This window comes from Seriola lalandi, unplaced genomic scaffold (genome assembly GCF_002814215.2).
Source record: "Seriola lalandi dorsalis isolate HSWRI2012SDOR001 ecotype SW California unplaced genomic scaffold, Sedor1 jcf7180002054680, whole genome shotgun sequence".
NCBI classification, from domain to species: domain Eukaryota; kingdom Metazoa; phylum Chordata; class Actinopteri; order Carangiformes; family Carangidae; genus Seriola; species Seriola lalandi.
Genome location: NW_019525233.1, coordinates 2,187,402 through 2,203,615, shown reverse-complemented (window position 1 = coordinate 2,203,615; position 16,214 = coordinate 2,187,402). Strand labels below are relative to the sequence as shown.

At 41.6% G+C, this 16,214-nt stretch overlaps 1 long non-coding RNA gene across 1 annotated transcript; it reads left to right on the top strand.

Annotated features, from left to right (window-relative positions):
• The first annotated feature begins 104 nt into the window (after window positions 1-104).
• LOC111666771 (uncharacterized) lies at window positions 105-9,234 on the top strand. The gene is made up of 3 exons (XR_002761604.2): window positions 105-266; window positions 511-689; window positions 2,797-9,234. It is a non-coding gene; the product is annotated as an uncharacterized LOC111666771 (long non-coding RNA).
• Window positions 9,235-16,214: the final 6,980 nt, after the last annotated feature.

Genomic DNA, 16,214 nt, shown 5'->3' with positions numbered 1-16,214 from the left:
AATGTGTTTAGCTGGGGGTTTAATGAGTTTGTTGTCTCCCCTGCCTAATGCCTCCATCGTTCTCCCTGTCCGCCCTCCGCCGTCTCCTCCTCGCCCTGCAGGAGTTCTCCTTTTCTCAGGTGTGGGCCAGTAACCAGCGTCCCCTGCAGTGTGCCTTCTCTCTGGAGCGGTACAGCCACTCCTCGTCCCAGCTCTCCTGCAAGATCAGCGTACGACAGGTCAAAGGCGAGGAGCAGATACTCCAGGTCTACACGTCTGTGGTGGAGGTGAGTGGCGCTCGTAGACGAGGCGGTGTGTGGGCAGTCATGCGCCGTGCTAATAGGTTCTTTTATTAGACTGAATAACTCTTGATTTGATTTAAGAGCTTGCTTAATGAGCCTCTCAGGGAGCTTTTCATGTATGGATTGCAAATTGTCTCGATAAGTCCCCCGTCCTTGTCTTCATATTGAAGATTATAAGCTGCACTATCAGTATCATGCTGACACCTCGCTCTTTCTTTCCTGTTACCAGAATGAGAAGGGAGTGGTTCCCTTTTTCACTCAGTCGGACTGTACCATCACCTCTCAGACAGGGTCACGGGCCTTTAAAATCCCGCTGTCTATCCGTCAGCGGATCAGCGCCACCTTTGACACGGCTAATGCCAAGGGGAAGGATTGGCAGCTCCTGGCTCAAAAGCTCCACATAGACAGGTATGAATTATAGCACTCTCATTCTTCACTTACCATTTGCCAGTTGCTGAGTCATTTGTGTGTTACGCAAGCTGCAGTCACATGAATCAGCTGGTATGTTCTGTTTAGGTGTTCATACAAAATGGTTTAATAATGACTGAAAAGCTGCATATTCTGCCCTCTCCACTATGTAAACACTGTTCCCACTTTGAATACTATTTTTATATCTGGAATTTAGGCACCGTGTCAGCCCTAATCTCCCATCACCAACCAGCCTTCAGTAACACGCCACACTGCTGATTTCATTATAGATCTAGAAACACATGCACACAGACAGACAGACAGACAGAGAGAGAGAGAGAGAGGGAGAGATGTAACTTTAGCGCAGTCAGAATAACTGGAGAGAAGAGGCCGTGTTGTGCAGAAATCTGAAGGAAGGTCTCAGACTGCTGACAGGCCAGCCTCTGGCAAGAAAATGTGTTCATGTTAGCACTCCTCATTAGCAGCACGTCTTCATGTGCTGCGTCCTCCAGCTCCTGCTAAACTCTCCAGAGGTTGTGCCAGGTCAGTATTTGCGTAGGCTGTGTGAGGATTTTCACTTGTTTGGTGATGGGGTGATCTCTGCATGCGCCTCGGAGAGAGAAGAGCTTATAGCCACAAAGACGCCTCTCTGTCTTGCCAGTTGGAGAAACATGAGAGGGAAAAGTTGACTAAGAAACTGAGACAGAAACTATGTGATTAAGGAATTTCACTTAAAACGGGTCTGAAAACAAAAAAAGAAATCTGTGACCGAGGAATGGGAAAGGATTTCAGAGCTTTTTCAGCCCAGTCGAACACACCGAGAAGCATGTAATGGGAATGTCTCTACCTAGTTAAGCTGATTTTGGTAATTATTTCTCTGAATGTGTGGGAACGTTATCACACTGAGGAGGGAAAGTGGGATGTGGAGGAAAAGCGGGTAGAAGGCAACAAAGGAAATCCCATTGTGATGAAACAGTGCACCCTGTTGGAGAGGTGTTATAACAACAGCAGTAGTGTAAATGAAATCTGGCCTGCAGCGTGCGTTTTCTCACACAATAAACCACATGAGTTCACAGCACAAACTGTAACTAAATTTTACTGTATTGCTGTTATTGTCAGCCTTGGGACAAACTAAGTTAATTAATCTATGCTGATGATTAATGAGATCATGAGATTTCTTTTTCTTTTTTAAAGATATTTTCCAATTAAAATACAATCTTTGCTCCGTTCCACCTCTGCATGAGTTAAAACATTTTTATTAACGTCCTCCTCCGCTCACAAATGTCTTTTGCTTATTGTTACTTCACTTGACTGTTTAACCTTCACCTTTAAGTTTAAGTTGTGCACATACAATCAGCATTTTCTGAATCACAAGTTCTTTTGGAAGCCAGTTAATCTCCAATATGCAACTTATACAAGTGTGAAATCTCCAGTGCAGAGAAAGTGGAGGTTTCATTGAAGTGAAAAATATTTGCATATTCAATGAGGGAGAAGAAGTAGATGTTTTTGTTTTTTGTTTTTACACTTTTTAAATAGTTAATTGAATTTTTGTTATTCAAAGATCAGATTTACATGTCTGGTGGGAATCCTTTTTATTTTATTTATTTATTTGTGTTGACTATAAAAAAACAAGTAAGCTGGAAATTCAAATGGCAGCAACCACTACACTGAGTTTAGTAGTTGTCACGAGGAGGCGGCCACTCCTCAGCCGAAGAAAACCATGACGCAGTGTCTTCTGTTGCTCTGCTGTTTGAGGAAATAACCCTGGTGATGTCATAGTGATGTCATCTTAAGAGGTTGGGACTTACAAACCAAACTGCAGGTGTTGGGCGGTTGAAAGAAATTAGCATTTAGAAGACAGGCAAGGTCTAAGCATGCTGAAAGATGCTGAAAGCTGCTGTCCAGTTGCATGATGGGAAATGTAGGATCCGGTGTTTTTAGAGCTTTACCTTTATTAAAAACTTTTGAACGTGTCTCTTGTGAAGTTTGATCATAAACTGTGATAAACAATCACTTCATTGCTGAACTGCTCATTTGTTCTCTTCAGTTACAGCTACTTGTCACGTGATCTACTTCAATATAATATTCAAATGTCTCTCGCCTGTAGGAACCTGTGCTACTTTGCATGTCAGGAGAGCCCTTCTTCAGTGATTCTGAGTCTTTGGGAAGCCCAGCACCAGGACTCGGGGGACCTGGACTCTCTGGCCAGTGCCCTAGAGGAAATTGGCAAAGTCCAGTCCCCCACGACCACCACACATGGCTGCAGCAGAGAAGAGCAGGACTCTGAATTCACTCAACTTGGGTAAGGCAGGTGCACAGCAGATCAAATCATGATGAACCTTTACTGCATGAACACTGATGACCAGGTGTACTATCTGCTAACCTATGGTGAGAAGGAGGAAGAGGAGGAGGAGGAGGAGGAGGTGCAAAGGGGGCAGCAGGGAAACCCTGTTTTGGACTGTTACTAAAGGAACATCTCTGCTAAACCTCTCTCTGCTAGATGGCACACACAGACACACTGGAATCATGAAACAGCTGAGACAAAGCGTTTGTGTACCAACAAAAACATTTTGGAAAGGGGTGGAAATATCCCACACCCATATTTGATTGAAACATGTCAACTCCTTGTCGCTTCAGAGGACAGATTTGATAACCTGCATTCAAGGATTATGGGTAACCATGTGAGGAGGACTCTCCGTGTGGGAAGTGTGTTTTAGACAAACTGCCAATCAGGCTGGTGGTGTGACCTTCCCAGGATCGGATGGGCTGGCACTTGCCGTCAAACAGTCCTCTGGGCTGTCAAAATCTTTGGTGTAACGTCATTATGTTGTCATTCATTTCCTATATCTCCCAATGCTTCTTTTTCTTTTCTGCACCGTGTCTCCACTGTTACTGCTGGAGGTAGAAAAAAAACAGAAAAAAAAAAAACAGAAAGCAAAGAATATTGGATGTTAATGTTGTCAGAACATCTTACCGTGGGGTCAGAGACGCTGACAGTGATTGTCCCCACGGATTAGCATTTAAAAGGATCTGATGATGTCCACGTGCTAATTAAACAAACATAAGAACGTTCAAGAAATGACTTTTGTAAAGGCTCTTAGAGTGACGTGCATCACATAGATAACAGTCATTTTAACAAACGCCCTCATGCACAAACACTTTCAACCCCATCAGCAGAACATGCTGTTAAAGCCAAGGCTGCAGAGGAGAATAACTTACCCAGCTGATCTGTGCTGCATCTGGCAATGCAGCCAGAGGTGCACCGCATTCCCTAATGTCTATTAATCAACTTCTGGTTGTTTTGGAGGAAAATTAATTAATCAATCAATTTAATTAATTAATTTTCCTCGATTTTTGATTATAAATTGTGACTTTTGATGTGTGGCTTCGCTGGAGCTGTCTTTTTTTTTTTTTTTTGGATCACAGCTCGGAGCAAATACTCGGACATCATTATCTGCAGACACTCTGTTCAAGTAAGAGGCTGGTTCTGCCTGTTAGAGGACAGACGAGAGTGAGTGAGAGTTGAAGAAATCCTGATCAGGGAGATCCCCACGTTCAGTTGCTCCACCCGCCCCTAAACTTAATAAAGTGACTTTGTGTTGACCTCTGTGTTGGCTCTCTCTTTTTATTTACTTAATGAATTTAATTGTTGAAAGCTAGTTACAGTAAAACTGTATTCAGCAAAGAGATGAAACAGAGACCCATACAAAGTCCAATGTAAGGCTGCCCCCACCCAAAGATTTTGCTACAGTCGACTGGTAGTTGTTGTTCAAGACATTAGTCGACTAGTCGTTGCACATTTATGATGTTAATTTGATTATTTAAATGTATATTTTTGGGGGGCGTCAGAAAAAGGTTTTAGGATGATAGTATGGGATAATAGTTATAAAGTAGATTTAGTAATATAATCATATTGTATTTTATGCTGCCACTAAACAGCAGTTCAGAGTTTTATATGTCACATGCCAAGGCACAGTGTACAGCAAGCAAACCTGTGAAATGAGGGTCGGACTCTGCAGCAAGGCATGACTGCAAAAAAAAGAAATATTTCACATTCGGCGGGAAATATTGCGATATTCAATATTATCAAATATCATCCCAAGCCTAACTCTGAATGTGTCGGAAGAACCAGCGCGGAGTCTGAACAGTTGTATTTCAAAACGTCACATAACTTATGAATTTATAGATTTATATTTGTGCAGAAATGCACAAAAGTGCAGTAAACGAGGTAATTCAGTTTCGCCAGTTCCCACGAACACTTGGATACCATATTTATCTCGGCTATCTAATGTTAGAGCAAGCAGCCGTGCTAAGTGGCTAATATTAGGCTACTTACGTGTTTCAAATGATAAGCCATGTTTGAGGTTAACGAATGATAGGCCAATGCAGAGTTTGTGTGTCACCTTCCTGGAGTCGTCCTGCACCCTCTTGGAATGATCCCACACTTTGGATTTCCTGCCCGACAGATGGATTTACTGTGTAATAACCACGGGGACCAGCCGTGTCGACTAAGACTCTTCTCATCGACTAATGATGTTTGGTCGACTATTAGGGGGCAGTCTTAGTCCAGTTTTCACAAAGATGTCACTGAGCTCTGTAAACACTCTTCAGGTCTTAGATGGCAGCTACATGTAGCTGTTGCTTCACTGAAAAGAAGACTGAGGTAGATCCTTGTTAAAACTCCTCTTACATAAGACTGAGAAGAGTTGTGTCACAGAGGCTTCTTTCCAATCTTCCTGAGAGTCTGTTGGTTCAAGCTCTTGAAATCTGATTCGACTGGAGATCTCAGGCCAGATGAAACAATGCTGCTGTCATTCCTTTTACAATATACTTAACGGCATATTTCGACATTTTGGGAACAAGCTATGTGATTTCTTGCCAAGAGTCAGATGAGGAGATTGATACGACTCTTATAACTACAGTAAATATGAAGCAACAGCTACAGCTTCTCTCATCTAACTCTCAGCGGTAATGCAAATACCAGTAAGCCAGTTTCCCAAAATGTCCAACTGTTCATTTAATTGACAAGGACTCCCGGTTTCATCTTCAAGCTGCCAAAGAAAGATGCAGATTCAAGTGTGCTCATGCTGGCTCTGCATTGGGTAAACCAAATTCCTGTTGATTTGTGTATTCATGGAAATATCCTGAGCTATCCAACCACAGAGATATGCATTTCACTGGATAGTTGGAGTTCCTGGAAATACGTTTCCAGTGAACCGTGACTGCCAAATAATCAAGCTGGAAATAACGCAGAGCTGTACTCTATCGGCGAGCTTTGTCGTTCTATCTATACGGATCAAATAACGCCACGAACACAGGCAAACCCCGAATCTGTAAAGGAGGGACTCATTCTCCACTATCAGCTGAAAAGGTCACCGTGTAAAAAGGTTGGAACGCTTGGAATACATCTTCACCTGGAAGATACTGACTCACATGGAAGCCTCTCTCCAGCTCTCACATGCTGAGTTAAACCACTTATACAGATGGCCGCGATGGGACAGCAGCAACTAAACCTTAACTAAGCAAAACAGATCTGGCAGCATGGGGAAATCTCTTCTCCATATTTTTTGTTCAAAAGTATATTAACTCTTTATCAGTCTTTCAATTATTTTCTCATTTAACCACTTGGTTTGCTCCATAAAATGTCAGAAAATAGCAAGATAGCAAATTCAACAATCCAAAACCCAAAGATAGCTAGTTTAATATCAGAGAGGAAGAGAAAAACCAACAAATATTCACACCAAGACGCTGGTACCAGTGAATGTATTTAGCATTTTTGCTTAATCAATCAACTAATCATTACAGCTCTTATAATCCGACCTTTTATTTTACTTTTACACTGATCCTGACTGCAGGAAATCTTAAAGTAATCTGCTGTAGCCTAACCTCTTGATGCTAACTGTACCCATCATTAGCATTCCTGCTAAACGAGCAGTTTCAAGGCAACTAATTAGATGAGCAATGAAATGAATATCAGGACAGATCAATTGTAATGTTAGTGATTCAAATTCACAGGGAATTCTGGATTTTGTTCTGTTACATGAAATAGTCTGATGCCATGACAGTCTTCATTGTTACCCGCATCCAAAAATGCATATATATATATATATATATATATACTTGCTTCTTCCACTTGGTATCAGCAGTATCTTTCCAGAAACACATGGACAAGAATTTCCAACTAACTTTTTGCACGCTGACCCCTGTGGATTTGTGTCTCCCATAGTTTCACCTGGAAGAGCAATCTTACCTGCTCTAAGTCTGGTACGAGGGAGCAGCTAATGGTGCCAAACGTTGCTTCTCGAGGAGAAAAAGATTATTACTGTAGCTGCTTTCAAAAGAGGGAAAAAAAACCATCACAGTCAAAGTATTTCTACAGTTTTCTGAGCTATTATCCACAACATATCCCACTGATGTATTATCACTCCACTCAAAACCATGACTCGGTGTCGCTGCTGAAGCACAGAATATGTCCTGCATCCTCCACGAAGCCCTGTGTGGTAAATCTTTTCTGGTAACCTCAGATTTCATCCAAATATTTTAGTGTATTTACAGGTGTATCTGAGCTTGGGGATGGGATCAGTAAGTTCTCCTTGTATCATAAGACACTCCATTCCAGCTATAGAGACCTTTTGGAGGCAGGTGCCAGGGTACAAGAGGGGAAACAAAACTGTGTATCTAAAGGCATTTCTCCTGAATTAAATAAGACATAACGCCAAAGACGTTACCTCTCTTGAGGAGGACACTCAGACAGGTGGTCAGGCACTGTTCCTCCATCCTGCTCATTACAGGAAAATATCAAAACCCGTTCAACAACTATGAAAAACTGAAGTTATTCTTGTAGACAAACAGTTTGAAAAAAGGAAATTTGTCCTGACAACCGCCCCGTCGAGTGTCTTAACCAGGATCCGAAAGCTGCAGAAGATGGATGAAAGCTGATGGTCTACTGAGAAACCAAATTACCAGTCGCATTCAAAGAACTGGACTCTGAGACTCGATGGAAACGTCGTCCTGTAGAGAACGGTTATAGCCGAGGCGTTATGGCACCACATCACTCCAGGACACCGCCGTCACGCCAGTGGACAGCAGCCATTCTTTTTTTCCACGTCACAGTGGAAAGTACTTGATAAAAGTTTTTACTTTTGTCATCTTCTCTGCACATCAGTGTTACACCACATTCCCTAATTTTTAATGATTTCCAGCAGCCACACCTTGCTATGCAGATCTATAACGAACAGCGGCGACGGTTTCGATTTATGCCACCTCATAAAAGATTTTATAGGCGCTGTTGGAGCTGAAGATTTTCTTTCTGGAAATCTTCTTACGTTTACTGAACTTCATACCTTTTTTATTTTATTTTTTCAAATATAGAAATTTTTTCATCTTTGCTGTTTCAAGCCTCCGCCCTCTCTTTCTCACACACACACACACACACACACACAGACATACTGTATATACATACACATGCAAAATTTAAAGAGAAACTGATACGTTTTTTTGTTTATAGTTACTTTATGTGTTGTGCATCACAAAAGAAAAATCACACAATTTTCTAACTAATCGTGCCTCTCTATGTGGGTTTAGCGTCATGAGAGAGTCTGAGCAGAATGGTTTTTTTTATTATACACCATATCAAAGAAACTAGTATGTTATATGCAAAGCTGTATCGTCCATTGCCATGCACGGTGCCCACCTTGTACACACTGCAGAGGTGTTTCCTAAGAATACTGAAGCATTTAAACCTGTTATCTCCGATGCCAGGGACTTACTGCGATAATGAGCTGACTAAAAGTGATGTGACCATCTGTCACCTGAGGATGCTCAGTGTGTCCGTCAGCGTCCTTTACATAAACTCAATGACTCAGTGAGTGTGTGTGTGTGTGTGTGTGAGTGAGTGAGTGAGTGAGTGTGTGAGCGAAGGAAAGTTCTGTGTAACTTTTAAAAAACTGTATTACACGTCCTTGGAAAATCCAGCCTACAGTAGTGCTACTATTTCAGCTTCTTCAGATGTGTGATGTAATGTGTTTTCCTCACAACGCTACTATCTTAAGATCTGCATTGCTTCGGAGAAAATAGAAAACAATGCTAGCTTAAGTAAAATGATATCATTTCATCAAATGTGGTGAAAGTTTCATTTCAAACTTTTACTATTACTTTAGTTCTTAGTTGCTGTTTTTACTTCTCCTGCTTTTCTTTCCAGGAAGAAACAACTACTGCCTTTTACATCTTATTCCCAAATGATTCTATTTATCAAACGAAACTGCTGGAAATGCTCAAAAATTATTATTTTACTCTTCAAATGATTAACTATGCTGTGTAACGCATTTATGTATGTTTGATTTGAAACATCTCTGTGCTCAACATTTGATGGAAATGCTCTATGAATGTTTATGTCAAGAAGGTGAAAAAGTGACAGCCATACTGCTAATCACTGGTGATGTTCTCTTTCCAGTTCTTATTTCTTTTTCTTTTCTTTTTCAAAGATTTGCAATTTTGAAAGTGTATATACTGTATTGTGTTGAAATAAATATGCAGTGAAAGCTTATGATTTACTGTTTTGCTGTGGTTTATACGTTTTAGTGTCCTTCCAGATTATCTTTAGTGTTTTGAGTAGTTATAGTGGGTGTAGCCCGGCTTGGTTTTCACTGATTCTGGCAAAACAGAAATCTAGTCTTCCTCCAACATATGGTTTTCACACAGGAGGGCTCACAGTTTCATAAATCTCCTTTTTGAAGATTTCATTTAATAGCTGTATGAGGCACAAAACTAAAGAGTCTACAGCACGCTATCGTGGCTCTGTGAGGCTGTACTTAGGCACAGCAACGCCAGCAGTAAAAAAAAAAATCATGCAGCATATGTGAAAGTTTTTCTTTTGAAGGTTTCAATGTGACAGTTTTTCCCAGATCGCAAAATAAAGCATTGGTCACATGCTTGTTTTCTCCTGGTCCAGTACACGCCTGGTTCCACGGCCCGAATCTGGCCCACATACGGCATGATTGTAAGATGCTATACTTCCACATCCGGACCAATTCTGGAACATACACATAGATGTGGAAGTATATGGGCCAGACTCGGGCCGAGCACCCAGGCAAGAAGTTTCATTTTGCTATCTGGATTTCAAGACAGGACAAATAGCACAAAAAGAACATGAGGGTCACTCCCACATGTTACACCCATACACTCTGTTATGGCGATGCTTGATAAAAGTATCACACATCATGAGATCTAAATTAGTTTGTTTTGCAGCAGTAACGAAGGTCACTTCCAACTCTACTGTATCACCCACAGGTTGAGAGCTGCAGGCAACAACAAGGAACTCATTTAAATAAAGATGCTGTATGTGTTTAAGTTGAGCTCATTTATAGCTGTATATATATATATATATATAAAACACTGAAATTGTTTCATTAAGTTAATGAACTTACGTCTTAAGTCCTGTAATAAACTGAATATATATGATGCAAGTATAATAAGGCTGAATATTTCTGTTTAATGCAGCAGACTAATTATACAGTGTTGTACTTTACATATAAAGCATCTTGCATCTGATAATGAACGCTGTTCCTTACTGTAAAATGCAGCTTCCCTCTCACTACTAATATCTTAAAATGAGTGTGTGAAGATTTAATGCTCAATCATAGACCTACTAATTTTCTTTTCACGTCATACTGCTCTAAATAATAGTAATATCAATATTGTGTGGTGAATTAAGATTCAGCTGCAGCGCACACAGAGCAGCTCAGAGCGGTGTTTTAGCTAAACCAGCAGGTAGTGCAGGTTGTGCATGTTGAAGACGGGGGGGGGGGTTCAATAAGCTGATGAGATGTGACACTGTGCTCAGTGTGATGCATTCATTTAGTACAGTATCAGCAAAAACCAGGAGATGATATAAACAGACCAGAGAGTTTAATGTGCTGGTTGTGCATGTCTTCAGTGTATGACACAAAATAACCCAACAATAATCTGGACATTATTAACACTAACATTCATATTCGCCCACATACAATGCACAATACATAAAGAGGGAAGCAGCTGACAGTAACAATTATGCCTCAAACAGCAGATGGCACTGTGTGCTTTCTTCTTAATAAAGATAATCTTGTCTAGGCATGTCTAGATGTCCTGTGTGTGCGCATGTGCACACGCAGGCTACTGTAGGTTGTTTCCATGACATGAGGTAGTCGCACAGGCTCGCATGTGTGTGCCCCCTTCACAGTGTGGGTAGGGTCCAGTCAGGCCTGGCACTCAGCAGCCAGCTACACCCCGTCTGACAACGCCGGAGCACGAGGAGCCGCAGGAGTCTCAGTCCAGTTCTGCTGCAACTGTCATTGTGTCAAATTCTGCAATTCACATAAAGAGAATTACATTATCCTCGTCCCTTTTCCCACAGTAGAGCATGAATACTGTAGTTAATGTTTATCTGTTCTACCTGCTCTAGTTTAGTATTGTCACTCAGCCATGCAAACCATGTCCCAGCCGGATGTCATCTGTCCAAGAAAGGCAAACAGGCAGGCTGCAGGCTGTCTCAGTAGACCGCTCTCTTCCCCTCCAGACGCTACACACACATCCCTGGCACAACCAGAGACCTCTCACCCTGTCTAATACGCCCCACCCCGCTCGCCTCTGGACAACTGCTCTGACTCAAACGGATTAAAGATGACTCTCTTCTCTCACTTTCTTTTTTTTTTTCACCCTCTCTTCATTTCTCTCTTTTTTTTTTTTTTTCCAGGCCGGATGAAAGGCCTCCCAGACACCCACTCCATGCACATACCATTCAGGCCAGGACACACAGGAAGTCTATGTGCTGCGCGGAGAGGAGGAGGAGGAGGGGGGAGAGTGGGGTGGGAAGTGGCGGAGGAAAGGAGGAGGGGGAGGGGGGCTTAGCACAGAGGGAGAACGGGGGGAATGAAGAGGAGGGGGGGGGTGAAAGAAGGGCTAAATGAAAGTCATGTGAAGCTCATGAGAACTAACCTTACTTACAAAAGCTGGAATCTTGTTTTCCTCTCACCAGCTCTTTGCTGTTATTCTTTTGTTTCATTTCTCGATCTCTGTCCTCTTAATCCTGAAATCTGTTTCTTCCCTGTTACCATGGCAACTTCATCTTTATTTTCAAGGCAAAAGTCTCTCTATCTCCCAACTCTGAACTTCAACTTGGAGCAGATGGCGAGAACAAACTACTTCTCTGTGCTAAACATTCTGAGACAGAAGCTTAGTTATGCATCTGCCAAACACTTAATTGATTGAGGCAATAAATCCTATTCGCACACAACCGAGTGTAAGTGTATTATGATAATTGCATACTAACTTTGTTGACCTCTTTTACTTATAAACTGTGGATGCAGTAAAGCCGAGCCACTGACACCAGTAAGCTGAATTCCTTTCAGTTGTTTGGAGGATCTGGTTCTTGCAAGAGGCGCCATGCCATTTAGTTATGAGATTAGCTTCAGCCCAAATTTGCTATGGAACTGTGAATAATTGCATCACGTGGAATGGAGCGCTCAGTGCATTTGTTACTTTTACAGGGAATATTGCCTCAGTGTGTGTGTGTGTGTGTGTGTGTGTGTGTGTGTGTGTGTGTGTGTGTGTGTGGGTGGCGAGGGGGTATTGACTGCAGCCCCAGCTCGCAGGGAACGGCGTCACGTCGCATGCTTTGAATTACTGTACATTTGCGGCTGGTAAACCGTCTGCTGCCAACTGTCTCTCAGTGGATCAGACAGCTAACATCAGCACTGTGGGTTCTGCCACGAGTCCTCCTTTAATTCCCACTCACTGTCTTTTTTCCAACACACTTTCTCTCTGTTCAATTTCTCTCCCCCCTGTCTCTCACTTTTTACCCACACACACATACGAATACGTCTCCCTGTCTCCACTTTTAATCATTTCGACTCACTCAAACTTATCCGTCTTATTATTTATTCATGCTATTTTCTCTCCACTAAGTCACACAGTATATACAACACCATACAGACACCGACACCCACACACATTCCTGTATGCAGCTCACACAAACACACAGATTTGCCAGTGTTTACACAGTTCGCCAGGCAGCTAATCTTCACAGCACTGCTGACTGAAGTCTGTCTTTTGTGGAAAAACTCTTTTTAAAAAAACAGAGTCAGGTGACTAATCAGGCCACATTACAGCAGCGATTGTGGCCTTAAGCTGCCTGCATGGCCCCTCCTCTGAATCCTGCCCAGGTGGTGCCAGGGAAACTACTGATGACATCACCTCAAAGGTTTCAACAAAGACGAGCATTCCTTAGTCTGTCGCAACCCACTGTTAATATGCAGCCTGTCTTCAGCCAGTTAAAAGCAGTCAAGATGCTGTTCTCTCACGCCTCTCTCTCTCTCTCTCTCTGTCATTAGCCTCACTTTTACCCCCATTTTTTTATTTGTTTTTTCCTAACTCAAAAGCAAACACCTTCAGGTCCTTGACACAGATTCTCCAACTGTGAGTGTAAGGAAGCATTAGTTCATTTGACAATAAGACACTTGACAATATATTTCCACTATGTTGTGCCAGGAACCCCCCACCACCACCACACACCTTTTGTCTTATGCTTTTGTCAAATGACATTCGGAACTTGGTCCGAGGTGAATTCTTTTTGTCCCATTGGCACTAAGAGGTCATTGTTTTAAAGATAAACAAAGTTACTCTTCAAAAGATTTCCATCATTTACTCCTGAGGCCCAAGATTGTGTTTTATTTTGAAAAATTAACCAATTTTAAGGATATCCTGGAATTGTATAATTTTTATGCTGATGCAAAAGACTGATGGAATTAGCTCTTGTTTTTACCCATGTTAGCATTGCCAAGGTGAGCCTGTTAGCATGCTGATGCTAACATTTAGCTCAAAGCACTCAGAGAGCCGCTAACATGGCTGAAGACTCTTGTTATAAAACATTCCTTCTATCTTGTATATAAGACACGCAGTGACGGATTTTTAGGCCACTTGCAGGCAGCAGAAACAAGCTGTAAATATATATCACCATCCATTTTATCATCAACTGGTTGGTAGTCAGGCCAAAGTTGTTAGCATGCATTTGCCTATTTTACACATAAAGCAGAAATTAAGCTATGTTAGCATTCATTTGGAGTCGTGTTTCTGCCCATCCAATGTTCACTGTCTTTTTTAGCTCAGTTATCATCTCCAGAGGGAAACATCTGGCTCTTAAAGTCATAAATCTTAAATTTGGCCTGTTTATTCGGCACTGGGGAGGTGGTATATACAGGGGTTTTTAAAATGGCTTTGTTGATGTATCAGTTGATCCACACTGACATATCTTCACAACTTTTTGATGAATTTCCATGAAATTTTGTACGAACATTTGTGGTTGTGATGATTTATCCTCATGACTTTGGTGCCACAATGACTTTTCCTCCAGCGCCACAATGAGGTTGACATTTGTGGGCTTTTTCTTTCATGTCTCGACTGCTGTCAGAGGGATGAAGTGCGGTACAAACATTTATGTCCACCTCAAGATGAATTGTAATAACTTTGGTGATCTCTTAACTTCTCATTTAGCACCATTATCAGGTCATCACTGTTAAATTTGTCCAATACTGTAGTTTATGATCAAATTCCAAAATTCATCAGTCTCAGCTGGACTTTTAATTTAGTGCAAATTAGCAAATGTTAGCATGCTAAAATGCTAAATAAAGACAGTGAACATGGTAAACATTATACTTGTTTAGCATCAACTTGTCAGCATTGTCTGTGTGTGCATGTTAGCGTGCTACTGTTAGTTCAAAACACCGTTGTGTCTAAGTGCAGCCTCACAGAGCCGCTAGCATGACTGTCTCAGAGCAGTGAGAGTGAACCAAAGTGGAAAGGTTTCAGGCTGGAAAACCAAAACAAGAGCTAAAAGAAGCTAAAATGTTGCGTAGAGATGAGGGGAACTCCGGAGTTGTCTGTGGATCTGTAATTACTAGTGAGCCTGTTCACATATGAGTCATGTGGTCCGTTGTTAATACAAAAAATATTGAGTACTACCAGTTTAAACTCAGTTCATTTGTTGGACTATTTGTTATTTATAACAGCACTCATGCTGGTGTGTTTTCACTCTTCACTCGTGTGTCTGCATGCTTGAGAGAAAGGAGGAGGAGGACTGTACTGGATGAATGTCAATGCTCCAGACCTCCACACAGAAGGAGAGAAACATAAACAATATCATCAACTTCGGTGTCAGGCTGCGGCCCCCTCATCTCAGCACAACATTCAAACTCTGACCTTTCACCTTTTACTGTAAACAGGCGGTAATGACCCTGTGGCTGTTGTTGTTATTATTGTGAGCTCTCACAGAATCTGGTGTCCAGAGGGCTTCAGTGATATTAACCCCATTTACAACTATTAACAATTATCCTACTTGTATATTGAAGGAAGATGACTAATGTGAGTTAAGTGAGAGACGTTGTTTGATATTGCAACACATTAAAAGAAAGACTTTAAGATACTGCAAGGCCACTGTCCTTTTCATGACCCCGCTGTTTGCACTATTTCCTGTCCTGTTATCTACAATGAATACAGCCCCATGTCACTGCTGTGCGTTTTTTCTTTTAATTTTATAACAAAATTAAGTAAAACTCAAGTACACAACAGACAGACTGCAGTGAAATAATCGACCGGCTGACTTTCTTGTGCTGTGGTTGAAACAAATAATGAGAATCATCTCAAACTTATGTCTTACTCTCAGTTTTTTCAGCTCCTTTTTTTTTTTTTTTTTAACCTTCCTAAACAGCAAGTGAAACAATACCCAGCAGGCGTCACAAGATAAGTTACTGACGCTCAGGAAGGTTTCCCTTCCCTTTATTTTCTCTCTGTTTTCCTCCGCAGGTCACTTCTGTGAAAAAAAGCCCTCCGGCTCACCAACATATGCTCCCTTCATACACAAATATACAAAACACACTCACTGCTCCCACACAGGATATGCAAATTGCTCCCAAGCTACACAGCATTTAGCAGCTAACTTCCTTTATTGGTGAATCCAAACATTTACCCCCAAACTACAGATGATGAATTGTGGAATTTGTTTTGTGATATTTGTTGTTGCAAAAGTGCACTATCTGAACTAATCAACCCAGTGGCCATAAATACAGACTCGTTCAGGATAGGCCTGCAAATAACTCAATCATGTACTTCCTGTTTTCGAGCACGTAGTCAGTGACCTCAGAAGGAGGAGCACAGGATGTGTTCCAAGTGGAAGATACAGATAGAGAGTTCCTAGATAGTTTTTTTTTTTTATTATTGAAACACATGTCCAACTTTTGCAGGAGGGGATGGGATGCATCTGTTGTGCAACTGGTCAGGTGTTGTGTTGTTTGCCCCAGATGAAATGACGGACGTAAAGTCTGAGCACCTTTTTCCACTTATCACATCTTTTCTTTAATATTTCTTTTATTAGCGGCTCCTAGCGGCTTTTTTTTAATCTCCAGAACACAGAGAAACTTTTATTTTCTCGATCTCTTTTCTTCCACTAAAAGTTCGGTCAGATCATTGGCATTTAGTGGTTCACTGTGAGTAAACAAC